We start from the raw sequence: 20,534 nt of genomic DNA, 5'->3' as shown, positions 1-20,534 counted from the left end.
TAATAATAAAACAAAAAAAACTGTAACTATGTTGAAAAGGAGTCAAACAGATTTAACCGCTTCAGAATCATCACAGTTTGCCACATATTTTGGTTTTTATCTCAGCGAGGAAAAACACATCAAATACACAAAATCACAGAAAAGAGAAAAGCTGTAACCTTTGAGAAAGTCGATCAGAGGCGATCAGAGGTGCAGAAGCACCTAGTACAGCCCAGAGCAGTAAAGACAACCCACTTCAACTTGAAAAACATGACATTTGCCACCTCGGAGCATGAAACGTGTCTCTCTGACGCTACACCTGTAAACCTGTAAACCCACACAATGTAGATCAACAGGGAAACCAGGCTATTCTCACCCCAGCAAACACTATTAAAACTTATTCAGTAATAGGTGTGCATGCTGTGTACAGTGTGTGTGTGTGTGTGTGTGTGAGTGAGAGAGAGAGAGAGAGAGAGAGAGAGAGAGAGAGAGAGAGAGAGAGAGTGGGGGGGGGGGGGGGGAGTGTGAAAAAGCATGAGTGAGTGTCGGTCAGCGAATCAGTCAGTCAGCAAAGCTCAGTTGACAAAGTGAAACAGAGCAGGGCAGCTCCACGGAAAAGGAAGGCACAGGTACCTGGTTGGAGAAGTCCGGCAGCGGGATCAGTCCTCCAGCTTGGCACGCATTAATTATCCTCAAGAAAGATGGGCGCTCTATAGGCTCTCTCCTGACCCGACACTCCTACTGTCCTCACAGTCAAAGGAAAGGATGGATGGAGAGGAGCAAGAGAGAAAGAGGAAGAGAAATGGGAGATGAGGAGAGAAGAGAGAGAAGGAGAGAAAGAGAGCGAGAGAGAGAGAGAGAGAGGGAGAGGGAGAGTCAGATCCACTGCTGCCCTGACACCATGACTGGTCCACGTGAGATTGATCACACACACTCGCCTTCACACACTGAGGCCTCTGCAGTGACAGGGGGGAACTGCCAAGGAGTAGCATGCTTTGTCTAGCCGGGGGACACACATACATGCATGCACGCACGCACGCACGCACAAACGGCCACAACATGTGCACGCGCTTGCATGTTAGAGATGCGCACTAACACACACACACACGCGGCATGTGACTCACACTGCCACTTATAAGTTATAGGTGCAATTAAAGGTGGTTGTTCTTTTTTTCTTTAAACAGATTCATCGTTTCTCTAAGACTGGACTCAACATGCCTTATAGCACTTTTTCTTCATTCTGTCATCCAGACTATGAAAAGGATTTGGTGTTTCAGAAGCCCTCATTAGTATTCACTGGCTGCCCCTGCACATCTGTTCAGTGGTCTAATGCCTGTTAGGTTGCGGGGCAGCTGAAAATGGACAGCAAAATAAAAAGGGTCAAAAGTCTGGCACTGAGAAGCGAGAGGACTGTGATTACACACAATACAGAATAAAAGAGATGCATATGAGCGGCAGCAGCGTGCCCGGCCTCTGCACCTTCAGGGAGGACAAGGTTCACACTAATCTCATGAATGCCTTATACACACACACACAAACACACACACATGCATGACAAGTATTTGCAAACAACACAATTGTCAGCATCCACCCTAGGAGCAAAAGTCAAAATTGACATTTATATTCAAATATGCTTTTCTTTTTAAAAAAAAAAAAAAAAGAAAGAAAGGAAAGGAAAGGAAAGGAAAAAGATAAAATTATAAGTGTGTACTTCAGTTGCCAAGTTACAGGTTCATCGTCACATTAGTTTGGTGTCATTTATTTTTATCTTTTAAATAATTACTGACCGCATCCTTCCATTACATACATACTGCAAGTCAAATAAACATGAACCAGTGAGATATAAGCAGTGGTGGTGATGTTGAAAATCAATTTGCATTGCATTAAGCAAATATAAAGGCTAGCAGTTCAGTTCTCTGCTGCTTAGAAAAATCACATTTCCCAAATCAACCGTCCCCTTCAGCCATCTTCTCCTGTCACCAGTCAGGAGGGGCTGTCTCAGTCAGCTGGCCTCCATGCAGACTGATCCAGATGGACATGGCGTCCAGACCTCCAGTCCCCCACAGACCCTCTGGCTGAACTTGACTCCCAGGACTGCAGATGGGAGGGAGGGCCCCTCACCTTTGGTGAACCCTGGACCCCAACAACCCCCCCCCCCCCCCACACACACACACACACACACACTACTGCAGACTGAGCCACCTATCCAGTATTAACAATCATTCCAGATTGAATTCAGGTCGCCTTCCTAACACCTATCATCACAGATAGCTGATCAATACTGGGACATTATCACAGAACGCTTCCTCAAACACAGTGTCAACATGCGAGTCCTGGTCAGGGAGCGTGTGCGTGTGATCACTGAGGCGGAAAGGAGCCGTGGCCTGGTGGTTACGTAGAGGAGCCTCAGAGAGGAGAATCCTTTGAGCAGAGCTTGAACCCTGGGGGGCTGCAGGTTTGACTGGCTATGTTGCTGAGCATGCTGGGCCACAACTTAAAAGGAGATCAGAGGGCTGTACCTCAGAGCAGCAAAGCCCTCTTCCTTCCTCCTCATCTCTTCTCCCTCTCTCTCTCCACACACTCAACCGGCCCATCTTCTTCATGCTTTTACAAGTCACTTTACATTTCACTGTGAAGGCTGGAAAAAAAATCCTAGCATTTGTGCACAAAAATATGTGGCATACACAGGATCTTCCTCGTACAGAAAAGTAATTCTGCAGATCACCAAAATAACAAAAATAACATCTTGCATCATGATAGTGAAAGCACTGACATTTTGGTTTCCAGTAGGTTTCAGATGAATTTCGATGAGCAAACATAGGCTCTCAGAGCTTTGAATATCCATGTCCCACCCTCTCACTGACCCTGTGACCCTAGGTGCTACGATCAGTGTGCTGTCTGAGTTGCTGTCTTGCCTGGCTTCCCTTAGGGCCTATCCTGCCATTCTAACCTTGTTTCTGATCCAGTCCTGCTCTGCGCTTCTCTTCTATGTTCTGCCTGGGTAATGCCGTTTTCCCACTCCCCCTGGTAAGTGTTTCATATATTGGCTTTATCTTAGGCCTATCTACACAGCACAACATTTACCTTGCTGGAACCCAGCAGAGAAAAAGTCTGTGTCTTCATCAAACACCAGTCAGCAGAGAGAAAAAGGGGATTGAAGGACTGCTTTATGAATTATTGAGATTAAAATCTTTCTCTTATTACCTATCCTTTCCTTCTTCCATTCCATTTTCTTCCCTTTCTTTTTCTTTTTTGGTTAAATTTTAAAACATTTATATCCCTCTGTTCCTGAGTAAACGAGCTCGGGGGCGATTTTCCATTAAAAATAAAAGTTGAAGAGAGCAGGGAAGAGAAGAAGTATGTAGCTTGGTCAGTTTTAGTTTTTAGTCATCTTTAATCAGCCTGGTGTTTCTGTGCTGAGGAAGAAAAGAGTCAGATGAAACAACAGCGTAATGATTTTTTTTTCCTTCTAGTAGTTTTCTTCAGTCTTGGATGTTGGAAACTTAAAAGGAATGTAAAAGAAAGACTTTCTTACCTTTTATTATTACTGTCAGCGAGTCCTTGCTCATTCTGACTTTGTTCAGTGGCCAAAGTAATTTTCCAACTTATTAAAATAATGATGCGTTAACAATGTACTTGCCATTATCCTAGGTCAGGTATTTTTGAATGGTGGGTTCATGGCTGAGAGCCTGAACATTTCTTTAATGACAGTCTGCCTCTATCAAAGAGACTGGTCTTAACTGGTGACATGATCTCTTTCTATTTCTCATTTTACCTACAAATGTCTTACTTACTGGTCTAAATTACATTAATTCATATTAGGATTAGCAATAGAGGCTTACAATAGTTACACTTTTGTCAATTACAAAACTTTTTGATCCGACAAAGCTGTCAAAAAAAAAAATACTAAGAGGTCTTCAAAAAGGCATTTCTCTTGTATAAGCTATTTACACATGATTAATTTCAATCAAACAGCATCAATTAATTCACCCGGAGATACAGAGAAAAGGGAACATAACATTTAATTAGGAAAATAATGAAATCAGTGGGAAAAGTCAAACGTTCACAATTTGACAAAATCTTGACTTGCATCTTGGTTAACTCTTCAAGTTTGTGTCAAAAAAGAACAGAGATTTCCATGTTTCCTGCCTTTTGTGTTTCACACAATAAGCACACAGTGGATGTAAAGAAGCTGAACTCCATCATTCAAGGAGATGGCCTGAATTTGACTTGCAAGTATGTCCTCTTCTCTGAAGGGCTGTCATAACTGGAGTATTAGAGCAAAGGTCTTAAGGCCCCATAGGAGCCATCAGGCTCCAGGAAATACTCCAAGCGTTCGGTGGAGGACGATCGGTGGACAAGTCAGACTAGAAGACAGGGTTAGCTACATCACAGTGGGCAGCTTAAACAATGTGTGGACCTCTCATTCATTCTGTGGTCTCAGGCCTGCTATTTATGATGCAGATGTTATACAGGGGGCTCACCAATGTGGTCATACGCCATGAGAAGTGTGTGTATAAATGTGCTCTTAATAAAATATTTCTGGGGCTGTGCAGAGTCGTGGTCCCTGCACTCATTAGAGGTCTCTGACCAGTTTGATAAGTGCGGCTCTGCTCCATAATGATTTATTAAGGCTGGGGGTGGGGAAGGCTGGTAGGTCCAAACTGCCTCAGGACACTCCAACCACAGAGACATTTAAGGGTAAAGGATTGGAATAGAGGGTGCCTCTGAACAGATTTACATCATCCAAGATGCATTTCAAAATGAATTATGTAAGACGAAATGAAATACATAGGAGTTTCACAATTTTTGCTGCCTTTTTTCCCCCCAGATTTTTTTTCTTCTCTTCTCTTCTCTTCTCTTCCTTCCTTCCTTCCTTCCTTCTGATGCTCTCGTCTGCATCGCCCTGAGGTAAATTCAAGGCCATTTGCTTTATGCAGCAGAGCACTAATGGACAGCATGGGTGGGGGGTGCGGGGTGAAGAGGGGGGACATGAGGGATAGTGTTTAAAAATGAATGGAAAAAAGATGTGCACAAACAAACAAGTCTGACAAATTTACAGGTTTAGACTGAGTCGTGTCGTGATGGGCTAGAACGGACTGGAGATGCAGGTCTGATGAGTTAGAATAAACTTATGTGGGGTGGAGGTCTGTGAGCTCAGTCAGCACAGAAGTCTGCAGGTTCCCTTGATCTGAATGCTCCAAATATATTTCAGCTAAACACTTTTAAATGAGCTTAGTTTTAAAATCTGTTCATATGCTTAAAAGATCTGAAAATCATGACAAATCACATGAGAACACATGTAAAGCTTGGACACCGCTCAACTGCAGACTTTAGCTCCTAAAAGCAGACTTAAAGTAAGATCTACTTCAAGTCCAGTATCATGTTGCCGTCATCATACGGAAGTCTTAAGCTTCCACTGACAGTCAGTAGAAGAAGAACATTTAGACCAGTTTTAACACATGGCTACCACATGGTAAATGCTTCTCACGGTCTGATAATGTAACATTTGTCCACATTTGTGGTAGGGTCAGTGTTGTGTGCAGGGTGGTATGAGGAGGAAAAAGCTACAGCTGTGTAAAAGGTACTAGACCTGTATGGAGCAGGGTGTGAACAGGTGTGGAGCTGGTCAGCAGACATTATGAGAGCTTGAGAGACTAGTGAGTCATGGAGGCATCTCTACGGTGAAAAGCTCAGTATCCTCCAACAGAGGAAACAGGCTTAGTGGTTGGAGGATAGATCTTTTTTTCCTTGCCACAGTTAATTTTCAAATCTCCAACATCCTATGGCTGTCTGTTTTTCTTCTTCTTCTTTTCTGTTTTTTTTTTCTGCTTTTATTCTTTTCTTTTAAAATGAAACTGGAGCTGGGGCGGTGATAGTGATAGATGGCTCAGCGCTCTAACACTTTATCCAATCCGGCGCAGATTTCATCCAATAAAGAATCACTTGTGCACTCTCAAACTAAATGGAAGTCAGGCAGCGGAGAGAAAGGGGCTGCCGTGTGTTTCTGAGCTGCGAAAATCAAATTTTCTTAAAGCTGCCGCAGCAGTGGCTGGCGGAAAAGGCAGCAACAGCCATGACTGGCCAGGGCCACGTCTGCACACACAATTTAATCCATCACAGAGCGCCTGACACCATATCAATCAACCTTTCATCAGCATGCCCCCCCCTCCAAAAAAAAAAAAAAAACATTTCTATTCAATCACCTCTGACTGAACCAGGCCTACAACCCACTGACCAACGGGAAGGACCAGAAAACTCCAGCTGGTTCAGAAATCTTTTCACACAAACCCAAGCATAAAGCGAGACTCACGCACTTGTGTGTGTGTGTGTGTGCCTGTACACAAAATGATGGAGAAAATATTCAGGAATGTAAATGCTTCACACCATTTCTTCAACACACATGCGGAAAATATTTCTACATTTAAAATGAATAAGTGTATACAGTTGATTTTAACATCATTTCAATAGAGATATTTTTTTAGAGTATGTTTACAATGACATACAATCAAATTCTATGCCCTTCTTTAACTTTTACTGTATGACACTAACCCACAACCTCTCCACCGTACCCCCTCCCATCGGTGTCCTTTGTTCCGGGAATATAGTCCCTCTTACCCCCTTCAGTATCCCACAGGCTGTGGCTCCAGTGGCCTATGATTTATAATTCATAGGGGCCGCTTTTATATGGGACCTTAGTTTACCTGATACCCTGCCACTGGGCCTGTCCTGGGACAGCAGGAGGGGGGCTCTTCATTACGCCTGGCACCGGAGTTCTAACATGACACCCGCCTCTTTGAAGCACTGGCGCTGTATGTAAATTGGACATAATAATATATTTTTCCCAGTCAAGGTACCGAGTCATGTTCCCGAAATGGATGATGATTTTTTTTTTTTTCTCCACCCATCGGCCATTTTGTTTTTGTCAACTTTCTTTGTGATTCTCACATGTGTTCTCTATTTCTCTCCTTCTTTCTGTCAAACAAACACACACACATTAACACGGCACTTCCCTCGCTGAAAATTAAAGTGAACTTTCATTTTTCCACTTAAGCTTTGCCTTTTTCATGGACATGCACGTGACGGTGCTCTTTCTTCCTTCAGGACCTGTAAAGCTCAGGTCTCAGGGTATACGCATTACTTCCTCTCTGGTTCGTTCTCTGCTCTGACCTCCCTGCATAACAGAGAGGTCTCCAACCCAGGCTGTGCTCTGTACTCGGTGCTCTTGGCCTAGGGCTCTGCTTGGCCTCCATGCTCCACTGGCTCCCTAAACCCTGGTGAGGCTCCAAAAGGCCAAACACTGTACTTGTTGTGGATGCCCCACCACCCACCAGTGTCTCTGGTGCTGCAATGGAGGGGAAGGAGGGGTTGGGGGGGGCTTGTCTGATTGCCAGCAGCAGCTCAAATGACAAAGAAAGAGCAGCTCAGCCTGGATCAGACGCGTGTATTATTGTTGTTGTTGCTAAGTGCTCCTGACTAATTATTCCTCCCTCATTTGCAAACGAGGCTGCTGCTCATTTACATATCAATGGTGGCGAGCGAAGGGTATGATGTCAAGGACTGCGGGTTAAGCGTGTGGCTAAGCTTGGGGAGCACAGAGGCCATCATCCCTACAACAAACAGAACCCCCCTACGCCTCCAGAACCCACATCACTACCATGACACACCCCGCTGTGTTTGTCTAATAAACAGACGAAAAAGAATGGACGATAGGCTGTTGTTTGGAGGGGGTGGGGGGCTGACATAGCGAAGAGCTCTCTGTCAAATCAGCGGGTTGCCCCTGGATTAGTTCAGTTGTAACACAACCCTGAGCTCCATGGAGATCATTTAGGCAATTATCAAGAACAAGGCCGGCTGCAGTGTTGAACAGCTCACTTCAAAGGCCTACACCAGATGAACAGTTACAGCACACTGGTCAATTTCCATACGAGCCACCCTCCTTCCCCTCCCCGCTCTCCTTCACTCACTCCTCCTCAGCTTATGCCTGCAGGCATTTTGACTGTGCTAATGAACATAACACTACCCCCCTCCCTCCCCACCCCAAACACACAGTCTTAGCTACAGTATGATGAGAAGTTCGTGGTGCACTCTCTAGTGTCCCCCTCTGAAACACAAAGAGAAGAGGCTCCAGTGAAGGACAACAGTGCCTGCCAGACACTATGCCTCATATCTGCCTCTGTCAACTGTGAGAAACTGAAGAGATCTGAGATTCAGAGCATGCAGAATATTCCTCTGCAATTTGTAAAACTGACGGGGTGCTGGGACGGGGGGAATGAATCACTTTCAAAGTTTAGTATCCCTTCAGATGCTGATGGTAAAGATTGAGGCTCCAGACTGTGCTGGTACAGATGCACATTTTAAATCAAGATAATGGCTTAAAGTTTTTATTTTCCCTGTCAGTGCAGTGTTTTTATTTTTCACTGGTGACATCCTGGTGAGTGTGCTACTGTAAGATCAACTTTAGTAAGTTGTTGAAATGAACTGCTTGACATCAACTAAACAAAAACAAAACAAAAAAAACATACTAAAGAAATAAAAAGACATAATACATATTCGGCAACAACCACCATCCATTTAAAAAATGTATAACTAACTATGGATAAGAAATTCACATATCAATTAAATCTGATAGTCTGGTACTTTGAACTGAATTTTTAGGATCACTGTCACTATCTGACAAGCACATCTCGTTAGTTGTACAATGACAAATTGTTTCATGAGGTTATGATGTTCATATTTTTTGAAGAAATAATATTCAGTATGACTGTGATTCATTAACTCAAACATCCCTGCTCCTCTAAAGCTGTCTGACAATTTTCTGCGACTATAATTAAGGCTAAGATGTCTCCCTGAGCAGTGCGACAACAAAAATGTTGTATTAAAGACACCAGCACATGCCAGTTGCCTCTTTCTTTCTGTGTGTGTGTGTGTGTGTGTGTGTTGGGATCACACAGGAGGCTAATGAAAATGCTAAGTCTTAATAGAATTTTTCTTTACTAGAGCCAGAGCCACTTCAGAACAAAACTAAATCCAGCAAACAATTGTCTACTCTCTCGCACTCACACTTTTCATACACACACACACACACACAAACACACAAACTCTGTGGCACCGGACTTTCTAATCAGACTGGGTCATGTTTTATTGTAAAGATCCAAGACAAACATACAAGCAACCAGATCCTCCACTCAGGATAGAGTTTCTAATCATGCACTATAAATTATTCAGCCTCGAAAAATCTGCCCTCCCCAAATGTTTATTGATGCAGGACGGACAGTGTCAGACTGGTGACATGGATATGGATGCTGCCATCAAAGTTCGGAAGGAGCCACAGGGTGAGGTGGGGGGGTTGGCCCAGGTCAGAAAGCCAAGGATAGATACCCAGTGTGTCAGATGAGAGCAAGAACCTCAGTCGTGGAGATAATCGATTGACTGGGGATGCAGAGAAGCAGAGACATGAGAGCCGTCGACAGAATGAGACGGAGAAATTAAATGGAGTAAAAGAGGGAGATAAAACAGTGGCACGGGAAGACGACTAACAAAGTAAAGAAAAAAAAATGAGATGATGCTGATGAGTTGTAATGCTACCAGAGTCATATTCAGTGCAGTTAGCATAAGCCATACTTTAGTTTACTGTTAAAGCAGCAAACATGTATTAATACTAACACTGACATGCTGTATTTACACAATGCAGAGGGAGATGCTTTTTATTCTCAGACAGTTATTTTGTAAATTTTAAGAGCATGTTGAACTATCATATCCTTTTATTCTGACAGTCCTGCAGCATTTAACGCTGCCCTTCTCAGCAGTGATAACTAAAAAAAAAAAAACTGTTTTCTTTAAATTTATTTCATTCACACATTGAAATATAATACACCATCACAATCTGAGTTTCTCCTTTCATCTCTTTCCCCTCTCCTCTTCATATTTTCCGCATTAAATCAGAGTTAGTGTCAGAGAAACTGGCTAATTTGTATTTGTTAGAGATTTAAACTTGTTTAAATTTCTAATAAAACAACAAGGATGAAATATCAGGGATCAGCTGCAGAGCATGAAGGACAGCATTTTTATATCACGTCATTTCAAAGCCTGTGGGATTTTATGTGTGTGTGTGTGTATGTGCCCTTTAAGTTTGCAAATGGTTTCATGGTGATATTATTCTTATTTGAAATATTTACCTCCCCTTTCTGAATCTTCAGCATGGCACCAGAGACTGCATTCATCCACAATCCCCTGGCAGCAATTTATCTTAACAGTTTATTGGCTTCATTTCTAAATAACGTTATACTTTCAATGGAGCTGCTGTTGCACAATGGCAGATCACTTAGTAGGAAAGAGAAAAAATGGTCAACCCAGCTCGTGAAGGAGATTGTTCTTTTTGTTTCAAATTATTATGCATCATCAGTGTGTTTGTGTGAGTGGATGACTGGTCTAATAAGACAGAGATTCTCTCTCCAGTTTTAATAGTTTCAAAAAAATTACTGCAGCCATTTTGTCTGTTTATCAGCTGGCTAAAGCACAGCTCCCATCCCACCTGGAATAAGTTTATATTGTGTGTGCAGTAAGAGGAAAATGTCAGGACAGAGATCTGCTTTTATGCATTGTAGCTCAAATGATGGGAGTCCTCTAAGTTTGGCCTCATTCATAAAAATGCTCATATCACAGCGATGGGAGCCTGAAGCCATCAAACACATATCATTCAGTGTACTAAATAGTGGGTTGATAAACTAAAACCAAACCCACAGGTTGGGAGTGTGTGTCTCCGCTGCAGTGAACGAGGTGGGGCTGAAAGACAGAACTGTGGCTGATATTAAAAAGACATATGCTGGCTATTAAGTCCTCACAGCTTTAACTGATAATTCCTATCACACTGTTCATAAAATCTGAGCAAATTTTACCTCAGTCCCAAACTGCTATACCTTATATATAACCAGCAGGAAAATCACTTAGACTAGACTTTGGCTTTGGTTTTCTGTTTAAGTCTACTTAAAATCCACATTAATTCGATGTCCATTTTAGAAATGAGACCACTGACTACGTGTAGCAACCCCACGCTTACCAAAAGGCTTTCTATTGAGCAATACCAGTATATATCCACACACAAAATAATCAAATACTCATTAGAAACAGGTAAATGACCTCGTGTTGCATCTATGTGTGTCTCCCCTAAATCTCCATGTCAGAACCTGAGTATTTGTACTGTGTATTGAATGTGTGTGAATGTGTGTGGGTGGGGGACTGGGAGGACTTCAGGTCTGTTCAGCCGTCCTATTTCTCTCTGCTTTTGTTGGGCTTTGATTTGAGCAATGTAGGAGTAATGCTACAGCACGACACCCCTAAGAAAAGACAGGTACATTGCCAAGAAATACTGACTGAGTGTTTAATATGGCAGAGGAGGTGACGGTTGGACAACCACAGGAAGAAAGAAATAAGAGCTGTAACTCCCCAACAAGAACCTCACATACTAGTGGAAATGAGGCAAAGCAAAATATCACTAAATCTCTGGCAAAGATTTTGAAACGTGCTTTTTTTAAAAAAAAAAAAAAAAAAAACATGTTGTACACATGTTTCTGCAATGTTTTAGTCCTAGTGATGTTATTCATTCAGTCCCCATCATGTAAGACAGGCAGGGAGAAATCTATTCCAGCACGACCCAAATCTTTGCATCAAACACATCCGGTTCACCCAGACGTGACCCAATTACAGACAGAGAGAAAATCTACCCCAGGTTCCACTGATACAACACAAAGCATATTCAACAGAACAAGACCGACCTATATTTTTGTCCAATACCACACATGTTGCTTACCTCTAGGGAAAATGTTTTCTGATGCTTTTTAAACACCAAAATCCAAAAACACTCAAGTAATCTTAATTTAAGTTCCAGTGTGTAGGATTTAGGGAATCTACTGGCAGAAATATAATTTAATATTGATTATTATGTTAGCATTCATGTACAATCATCTAAAAATTATAAACATTGTGGTTTTGTTAGAGTAGGTCTTTTATATCTATGGAATGAGTAAGTCTTCTTCCAAAGAGTTTTCTACAGAAGCCCAGAGTGGGTGAAACAAACAGTGAATCTAGAGTGGGCTTTTTGCATTTTTTTACATTTTCAGCAGCCACCACAGGTTCACCTGCACACGCGGAAAGGAAGGGCAGGGCGAGGGGTGTTCAGCTGGCCGCAATCAGCAACTTCACCAGAAGATGCCACCAATGCACCTTGAAGCACGGAAGTATTAGCAACAAAATATCTGATAAAAAAAAAAAAAAATTAAATTACAATTCATCCAGAATGGCCCAAGTATGTCACCTTATCATTACATAGATGAAATCATTATTCCTAAAGCATTAACATGTGAGCAACATTTTGTAGCTGGTTAAACAACAAAATGGGACCATAATTTATAAATTGGACACATGATTTGTTTGTAAAACTTGATCTGGCAGAAATATACAGCTATCAAATAAATATAGTGGAATTAAAAGTACAATATTTCCTGCTGAAATTTAACAACATAGAACAATAAAGTAGCATTTGTTCTTAGCTTCAACGAATGTACTTGTGGTACCTATGGGCCACAATACCACCAAATGTACGTCAAAATCTAAATGATCTCAACGTCTCTAACTGTATGTATTTGGCTTGTAATCTCTAATATGCGATCTTGCTCTTATTTTATCAGTCAGACGTGCAACATCAGCAGATGGGGGAGCATGACATTCCTGTGTGCTGCATCGTCCTTTAAAGAGATCAGAGCTGGCACCTCTCTCCACAGGCCAGGCCAGGGTCAATCAAGCAGCCTGTGCAACAGAGACTGCCTGCATCCCCACAGGAGCACTCTGACCCTCTCATCTAAATATTGCATGAATTACATGTGCTGGGTTTCCTGTACCGAGTTAACCACCGCTGATAAAGACAGATGTTCCTCTCCTGCACAGGGACCAGCTAAATTTAGCTCCTCCAGATGGCCGTAACCTTTACTTGATGCATATGTCAGTGAATCCATTGATAGGAAGCTCCTTCAACGGGACGCCTCACGATGATTCAGGTTGATACAGTATGGAGTATAACATAACATAGGCTTGTATGATGAAGAGTATATTATTTTGTTTTTGACTCTGGAGGCATCCAAAAGAATTTTGGTACACATGGCATGCTGTGACACTGGGGTTTGAAGTAAAACAAACAAACAAAAAAAAAAACCAAATTTTTTTGTCACTCTCTACTAAATAAAAAGACAATAAAGATGAAATGCAGTATCAAACACTCTCAATACTGTACTGTACTAAAGACTCTGGCATCTCCTCAACTTCAACTTGCAGGTCATGACAGACTCCATTGTTCAGTATGTGCCAGGCTTAAGATGGTTGAGAGCCAACAATTATCAGCCACTGTAAGTCTTGTGGAAATAGTGGCAGAGTGTTTTATAAATACTGACATGCAGGTATCAACAAAGTCCATACGATCAAAACACATTAGATTTACCGCCTGGAAGCAAGCTTCACATAATGAAGTTTAATCCCCCTGATCTGTATCAGTAATTGTGGTGCATTGCTTAGAATTATGGCAGCAGCATTGATAATCCTGTTAATACCAATCAGATATGCAGTGGAATCAGAGGGAGGGAAAGCAAGAGGCGGAAGAGGAGGAGGAGGAGAAGAGGGAGAATATAATAATTTTAAACGACAATGTGCGTTTGATCAAGGAAAAAACAGATTCAGAAAAGTACCATCAATCATTTAACAGTAATGAGCATAATAGCTTCTTTTCTTTTCTTTTTTTTTGTTTTTAAGGAACTTAAAGATGATTTAAGTGAGTACGCAATCTACTATGTGCTATGTTCTACTGATGGCAATGTAATTCTGTCGGTCAGTCGGGTTTGGAGGAACAGATACGCCCAAAGATATCCTACAGATCACTTGTGAATTTTCCTTTGATGCTGCTGTAACATTGACATTTGAGGTTGTTAGTGACACATCTTTATAACTACTGGATGGATTTAGATGTTCCCTACATGATGAATGTGAAAAACTTTGGTGATCCATTGATTTTTTTTTTTTTTTAAATCTAGAGCTACTATCAGATCACATTTTTCATGATCAATTATGAGCAAATACCTACAAAACAAACAATACCCCCCTCAGCCTCAACTGTGCTGCGTGTTTAGTGCTAATTAGCAAATGTTAGCATCGTGACATGAAGTCTCATCCTTGTAGTCAAGCTGCTGTTTAAATTATTTTTATTTTCAACTTTTTCTTAACCATTTAGGCTGATTAGAAACTAAATGTTAGTTACAAGGATGGTTAAAACGATGCAATGTCCTTCACTGGTCCAACAACAGCACTGTCCCTTCACCCTATGACTGTCATTTACACACTTCCAATGTATTCACAAACCCCCTGCTTGTGTCCAGCCAGGAGACACTGCAAAAAAAAAAAAAAAAACTGATTATTTTAAACATGAGGCTGGATGGTATTTCATGGAAAGGTGGTGATAAAAAAGGCAACACAGAAAATGGATGAAAGGCATTGAAAATAGATGCAGATAAGCAGTGGAGGCAAATCCCTTCTGTGTCGATCTAAATGAGTCCAAAGGGGACCAAACAAAATGCTCCCCACCCCCCTCTGCCCATTTACAATTCAAGTAGCCCTGTCACAAAGCATGTTATTAAAAGTCTTAAATTTCAGAAATATCCTGCATTGTGTCAATAATGCTTCATTAACACCCTGAGACAAAGTAGACCAAGGCGGGGCTGACATGTGAGAAATAACTCAATGAAGAGAGGAAGCATCTCAAGGAAAAAGTTAACTTCCTCTTATTTTTCCATTGTTTGCCTGAGGAAGGATGTTAGTGGAAGAGAGAGGAAAACTCAGGCAATGCTTGAGCTCCTTCATCCTGCTTATTACAGTGCCGCCCCAGCTCTCTGTCCTCAAGCCTTTCTGCGCCTCACTATTTTAACTACACCTGTCATTTGCGGTCCAGTCATTTTACCTCTCTGCTCGGCTTTCTTTCGCTGCTTACAGGGACTGTTAACTGGGCCTGTCTGTCATGCTGGCAGGGGCTGGATCCGGGGCTGAGGCTGATGCCGAGGCTGAGGTGGGGGCAGATTTAGGCACGGGTGAACGGTGAGAGTGGAGCAGGCGAGGGTGGGGGTGATTTTGGAAGTGAGGGCTGTAATGAGCTTGCAGCAATGCAGGGCTATAGGAACACTGCGTGGTTCTTCCCTCCACTGTGAGGCATCTATCTTAACAGCTGCAGAGAACGAGGAAGAGCAGAGATGGGAAGGAGAAGAAAACGATGCAGTGACACAAAACAAACGTAGCGGATTTTCTGTACCTCATCACTCTCTTAATCTTTTTGTCTGTTTAACTGTTACTTATTCATTTCCTGGCTTCTTCTCCTGTTTCAGGTAATACCTGACACTGATGCATCATGCTGACTAACTGATGGTACATGTGTGTATATCTGTATACAGAGGAAAGGATGCTGTGAAAATAAACTTTACTGACATTAATATTAAATATAGTTTTGTACCTGCATTTCCCTGTTTTTCAAAGCACCGGTGGATATACGCATAAGGTAAAATTAAAGAAAACATGGCACATTAGGAGCATCAGGGAGCTCTACATAACACCAGCCAGCCAATAATTCTTTATATGGGACCAAAATCATTCTGTGATATTTATGTTTGAGAGTCAGCTATTTTGTGCTTTGAAAGTTTTTAATTACATGCACTTTAAGATTGCCCACAGAGAGACTTTAATTAATCAACAGAGAATCAGCATTCACAACAAGAAACATAAACCTCTTAGCAAAATGCAGCACAGTAAATAGAAAGTAATACAGCCATCAGCACAAACCAAACAAACAAGTGTATTAACTTTTTTCTAAAGTCTATATTAAGATATGTTAATGGGTAGGATTTAAGAACTAAACTGGGGTACGCATCTTGTAAACATCACAAATATTCATTTAACTTGACAGGACAACAGTGTTGGCAATCTAGACACAACATACACAACCACACACAAACATACAAACGGAAAATAAAAAGAAAACTCAGTGCCACCCACTATACTAACTTGCACTCAACAACAGAGCACAGCAAGAGATGTGGAGGAGAGAGCCACTCGATAGCTTTGAACCTTCCCTCAATGCTGAAGAGTGGATGAACAGAGAGCCAAGTGGCAGAGCATCTGTTTCTTCACTGCCAGCAACCTCGCTGGTGTTGCTTTATTATTTCATTAAGTGTAAATCCTGTCAGTGCCATACCACCCCAAGCCCGGTCCAGTCTTGCCACTCCACCCTCAGCAGGTTAAATTATAATTTAATTACCAAGCCTTAGCTGCATAAGCTGCTTGGGAGCACTGGCCCCCCAGAATAATTTGAAAAGATGGTGTCTCCCCTCATCCTTGTGCGCCTGATCCACCAGACCCGAGCCCCCTGGAGGCCCACTTCAATATCCCACCTAATTATCTCCCTCAAATCAGGCACCTATAACAGAGAAATATCAGTAATTAAGTTGGAAGGGATAAAAAAAAAAAAAAAGAAAACCTTATTGTTTGAGAATTCTTTATAGGATTTTTTCGCTTGAAGAGCTGTGTGAGAGCTGTAGGTGTGCCCTAAGGAGATGTTTCTTCAAGCTTTTTCTATCACAGACTTTTACTGTATCTGCAGTGCAGACTTTATAAGCCCTCTAACCACGCTATAACATCCTTTGACACTGGAGCTTATTCTCGGAGAGCTGTGTCACAACTTGACAGCAGCAGCAAATATAAGTAAATCAAATTTAGTTTATTTGCGCACACATTCTGGCCCCACAGGTAAACTTTATTTTGAATTAATGCAATGCAAACTGCCCTCTTTGGCATTTACACAGAATCACGCAGATTATTGATAAATAGATTTTATGTTTTACTTTATGTTAATGTAATCATGCCACTGCTACACTTGTAGTTTATAAACAGCATAAAAGCAAGAGCCTTAATGCTGCACATTACAGTTACTTCCCTGCTCATTTTACTTGTCCGTGAAAGTATTTCACAACCTAGTATCTGCAGTTACTTACATACTTGTATGTTTCCCTGTGCTGTGCCAGACTGCAGTTTATAAGAATGTACAAATAAGCTGTTATTTATGATTTGCTTTTATCACATTATTTCAATGTTCGCAGCTGGACAGCCATGGAACTACTGAACCACTGCAGTTTGCACTTACACAGCAGCACAAAATAAGCAGTTTCTCAACCCAGTATCAGAGACAGACATGGTATGGTAATACATCTACATGTATCGTAACATGACACAGGAGAAGAAAAAAATAAAAATAATGCTGTGAATGTGAATCTACTGTGGTGATGTTGTGTCAGACTCTTTGATGCAAGAAAAACAAACCTGTAAATCAGCTTCGACAGTCACTGAGAGGGACAGTGACAACTATGTTTTATTGTGTTGCAAACAAAGAACAAACATCTTTTCATATGAACTTCCTTTGTCTGCATTTATTTGAATGTAAATACTACTGAGCTTGTACTGGTTTATTATTCCTTGTCAGATGATCTCTCACAAAGAATGAATCATTTATGAGGGGATTTATTTTCAAAGAGAAATAAAATCATAAACTCCTATGGCACAGGTTGTAAAAACACTATATAATTATATCTGTCCCAGAATAATGGTGTTATTTTCTTTGCACTAATTTGACACCACAAAATTCAGAATTTCATCCAAAAGAAGGCATCATACGAGACTGCAGGGAAATGTAATTTGAAGAAATCAAGGATCTAATACAGTTTATAATACTGCTGAAAAGCACAAAGTACTAATTTGCTATTCATACTGCTTTCATAACATCACTACAGTTTAGTTTAACTCAACCATGTCAGAGCGTAAAGCTCTGTTAAAAACCTTCTCCACATGAAAGAGCCCCTTTTAACACTACTTTTTTTTTCCTTGTGAGACAAAGATAAGTAAATACAGAGGAGATAATGAATAGACTGGAAAATGAGCGTTGCTGCTCTGCACTGTTCAATCTTGGGGACAATTGCAGCATTTTGGGAAAAATTGCTCCCCCCTCCTTCAAAAAAAAAAAAAAAAAACACCCATCTCCAACACACCCCCATGCCCATCACGCGCAGATGTACACACCTCCAACATACACACACATTCACTCACTCATCTCACACCCTCTCATCCTATAATCCTGTGGCAAAGCCCTCTCTGTCCATGCGGACCCCCCACCCAGCGGGACCCTGCCAAGGCAAATTAGAGAGGGAGGGGGGGCTTTTGTTTCGAAGCACTCTGTGAAAAGAAAAAAAAAAATCCAAATCATTTCTTGAGCTGGAGCAATTTGACATGCTGTGATAACTGCTCTGTCAGAAACTTCTTTGACATCTCTGAAAGAGAAGATTTTCCACCACAAAACCAGAGCTCCATTTAAAAACAGTCTTCAAAAGAGCCACAAACTCATTAGGCTGTTTAATTACGCCCTGTTCGCGTCTCTCTCCGTCTATCTCTCGTCTCTGTCAAAACAGAGGTAAAAACAAACTGGCCCCATCAGAAGAAGTCCTAGCTCTCATCAGAGCTTTCCATTTCACCCCCTCTTGGCACAATATCTCATCTGCCTTTTCCCGTGTCCCGTGTGTCTCAAAGAACAATCTCTCCTCTTCACCTCTTCCACTCAATCATTCTCTCCTTTGTATTTTCCTCCAAACCAATAAGTTAGGTTGTTGTCTTGCTGTTATCATCAGCCCTTTGTAAAGATGGCCCACTTGTGTTCTTTGGGAAGTAATGTTGTTTGACCACAGTTCACTCGCTACCGTTCGCCTGCTTTGCCAACAGTTCTGGAGTCAGATGTACCATCACAGAGCAACAGCACATAAGCAATCAGATTCACTGACACAAAGAAAATGTCCTGTTTGTCTCTCACAGTGTCTTGGCAGATGAAGAAAATGGATTCTACCTGCAAATAGGAACCACAGTTTGTGTGTGGTATTCACAAGCACACATGTATCGGTGACACGCTGCAGAGGAGGTTTGCTGCCAGAAAGCTCGTCATTAGAACAACGTCACAGGCATACTGCCTTAATGGCATTTTCTAAGGTCAGAATATGGAATGAACAGATATTTTTACCTTTTAAAAAAAAAAAAAAAATTTAACGCTCAAATTATTATGTTTGCTTGCATCTCTTGTCACCTTTGTCTAAGTAATGTCCCCGCGCATCAGTTTGGCTTCAATTCTGCAGGTTTTTGCTGAGTGTACGAGTGCAGCAGGTCACAGGAGATACCCGAAACAGATATACTAACGTATGTTTGACAAATCAAACAAAAGAAGCAAAGACATCATTTTGGGCCCTGGGGAAATTGGGGAATGTTTTTACAACAATTTGACTGACCTGGTTTAGCACTGAGGTCATACTTAATAGTGGTGTTGTGTATCGGACTGCACAACATTAAGAGGAGTGTTTAACCTTTTGTCACCTTCATGTATGCGAATGGGAAGGACAAAACAATGTCAACTTTATGACTTCAGTAACAAACATGTAGTACACATTTCCTACAAGGTCATCAAAAACTGCTCACCATGTTGTGGCAGGGTTGTTGTGTTTGACTGCATTAGATTGTCAGATAATCTCTTATTAGGCCTGCAGTGGGGAAATTCACAAGTGTACCTCATAAAGTGGCCACTCAATGTGTGCTAGAACTAAATTGTTTTCCCACTGCAGATGCTCTCTCTACTCCATCTCCCACTGCAGACGGTACCCCTGAACGTAGGCCGGATTCTTAACCAGCTGTCGCACTGGCGCCGCTTCCCCATTCACTTCTCCGGTAGCTGGGAAACAACACAGCCTTACTTTGGTGTTGAGAAGCTGCATCCTTAACTCATTGAAAAAACGTTACCTTGACTTTACATGTACTGCTAAACCGTCAACTTCAGCGTTAACCTTTTCCTGTACTCCGCTTGCGTTCACGTCTCTTTCTGCCGTTTGCTCAAACACTATGCACACAAATAAAGCAGCTGTAACATGCAGTGGAAAAACGACTTGATATGTATGCATATACAGTATGTATACAGGATCTCATCAATCATCATCATGCCTTTTTAAGTACATGAATATTTAACACGCATCTATTACAGTCACGGCAGTTTGATTTTTGAGGTTTTGATCAAAAAGGCAAAGCACATTTGAAGCTCAGTCTGTTGCTGTCCGTCCTTTGTAGTGATACAGTGCTCACTACCTGGAGATTTTGTTTCCCTTTTGTTCTCTGTTAAGTATTGTGCATTTCCACTGGGCTGCCATTGCTTTCACGAAATAGCACTGTCCTTGTGACCAGACATCACCATCCTTTAAAAGCAACACTCTGTCATCTTTTCAAGACCTGAGCAAAAAACAGGAAATTTGACTTTTACAGATTCAATTACGGTGGCTTTGCCTCACCTCATGTTGTTGTACCATGCAGAAACCATGCAAACAGAGCTTTACATCTGACTCTGCTCTCTTCAAACAGGGATGTCAGTTATTGTTCCTATCTGAAAGAGAATCACTCCCTCA

The 20,534-nt window shown here is 41.6% G+C and overlaps 1 protein-coding gene across 4 annotated transcripts in view; it reads right to left on the bottom strand.

The window, feature by feature from the left end:
- zfhx3b (zinc finger homeobox 3b) overlaps positions 1–20,534 on the bottom strand; it is a 328,411-nt gene that overhangs the window by 231,812 nt on the left and 76,065 nt on the right. For 3 of the 4 annotated variants that reach the window (XM_046386999.1, XM_046386989.1, XM_046387010.1), the window contains one exon: positions 613–720. The exons of the other annotated variant lie outside the window; for it this stretch is intronic. The gene's annotated coding sequence lies outside the window, so the exon portion shown is untranslated. The remainder of the gene's footprint in view (positions 1–612; positions 721–20,534) is intronic. 4 annotated transcript variants of the gene reach the window in all.

The sequence above is a fragment of the Scatophagus argus genome, chromosome 1 (genome assembly GCF_020382885.2).
Source record: "Scatophagus argus isolate fScaArg1 chromosome 1, fScaArg1.pri, whole genome shotgun sequence".
Lineage (NCBI taxonomy): Eukaryota > Metazoa > Chordata > Actinopteri > Scatophagidae > Scatophagus > Scatophagus argus.
The sequence above is the reverse complement of the archived record's forward strand: the minus strand, read 5'-3'. Positions and strand labels throughout refer to the sequence as shown.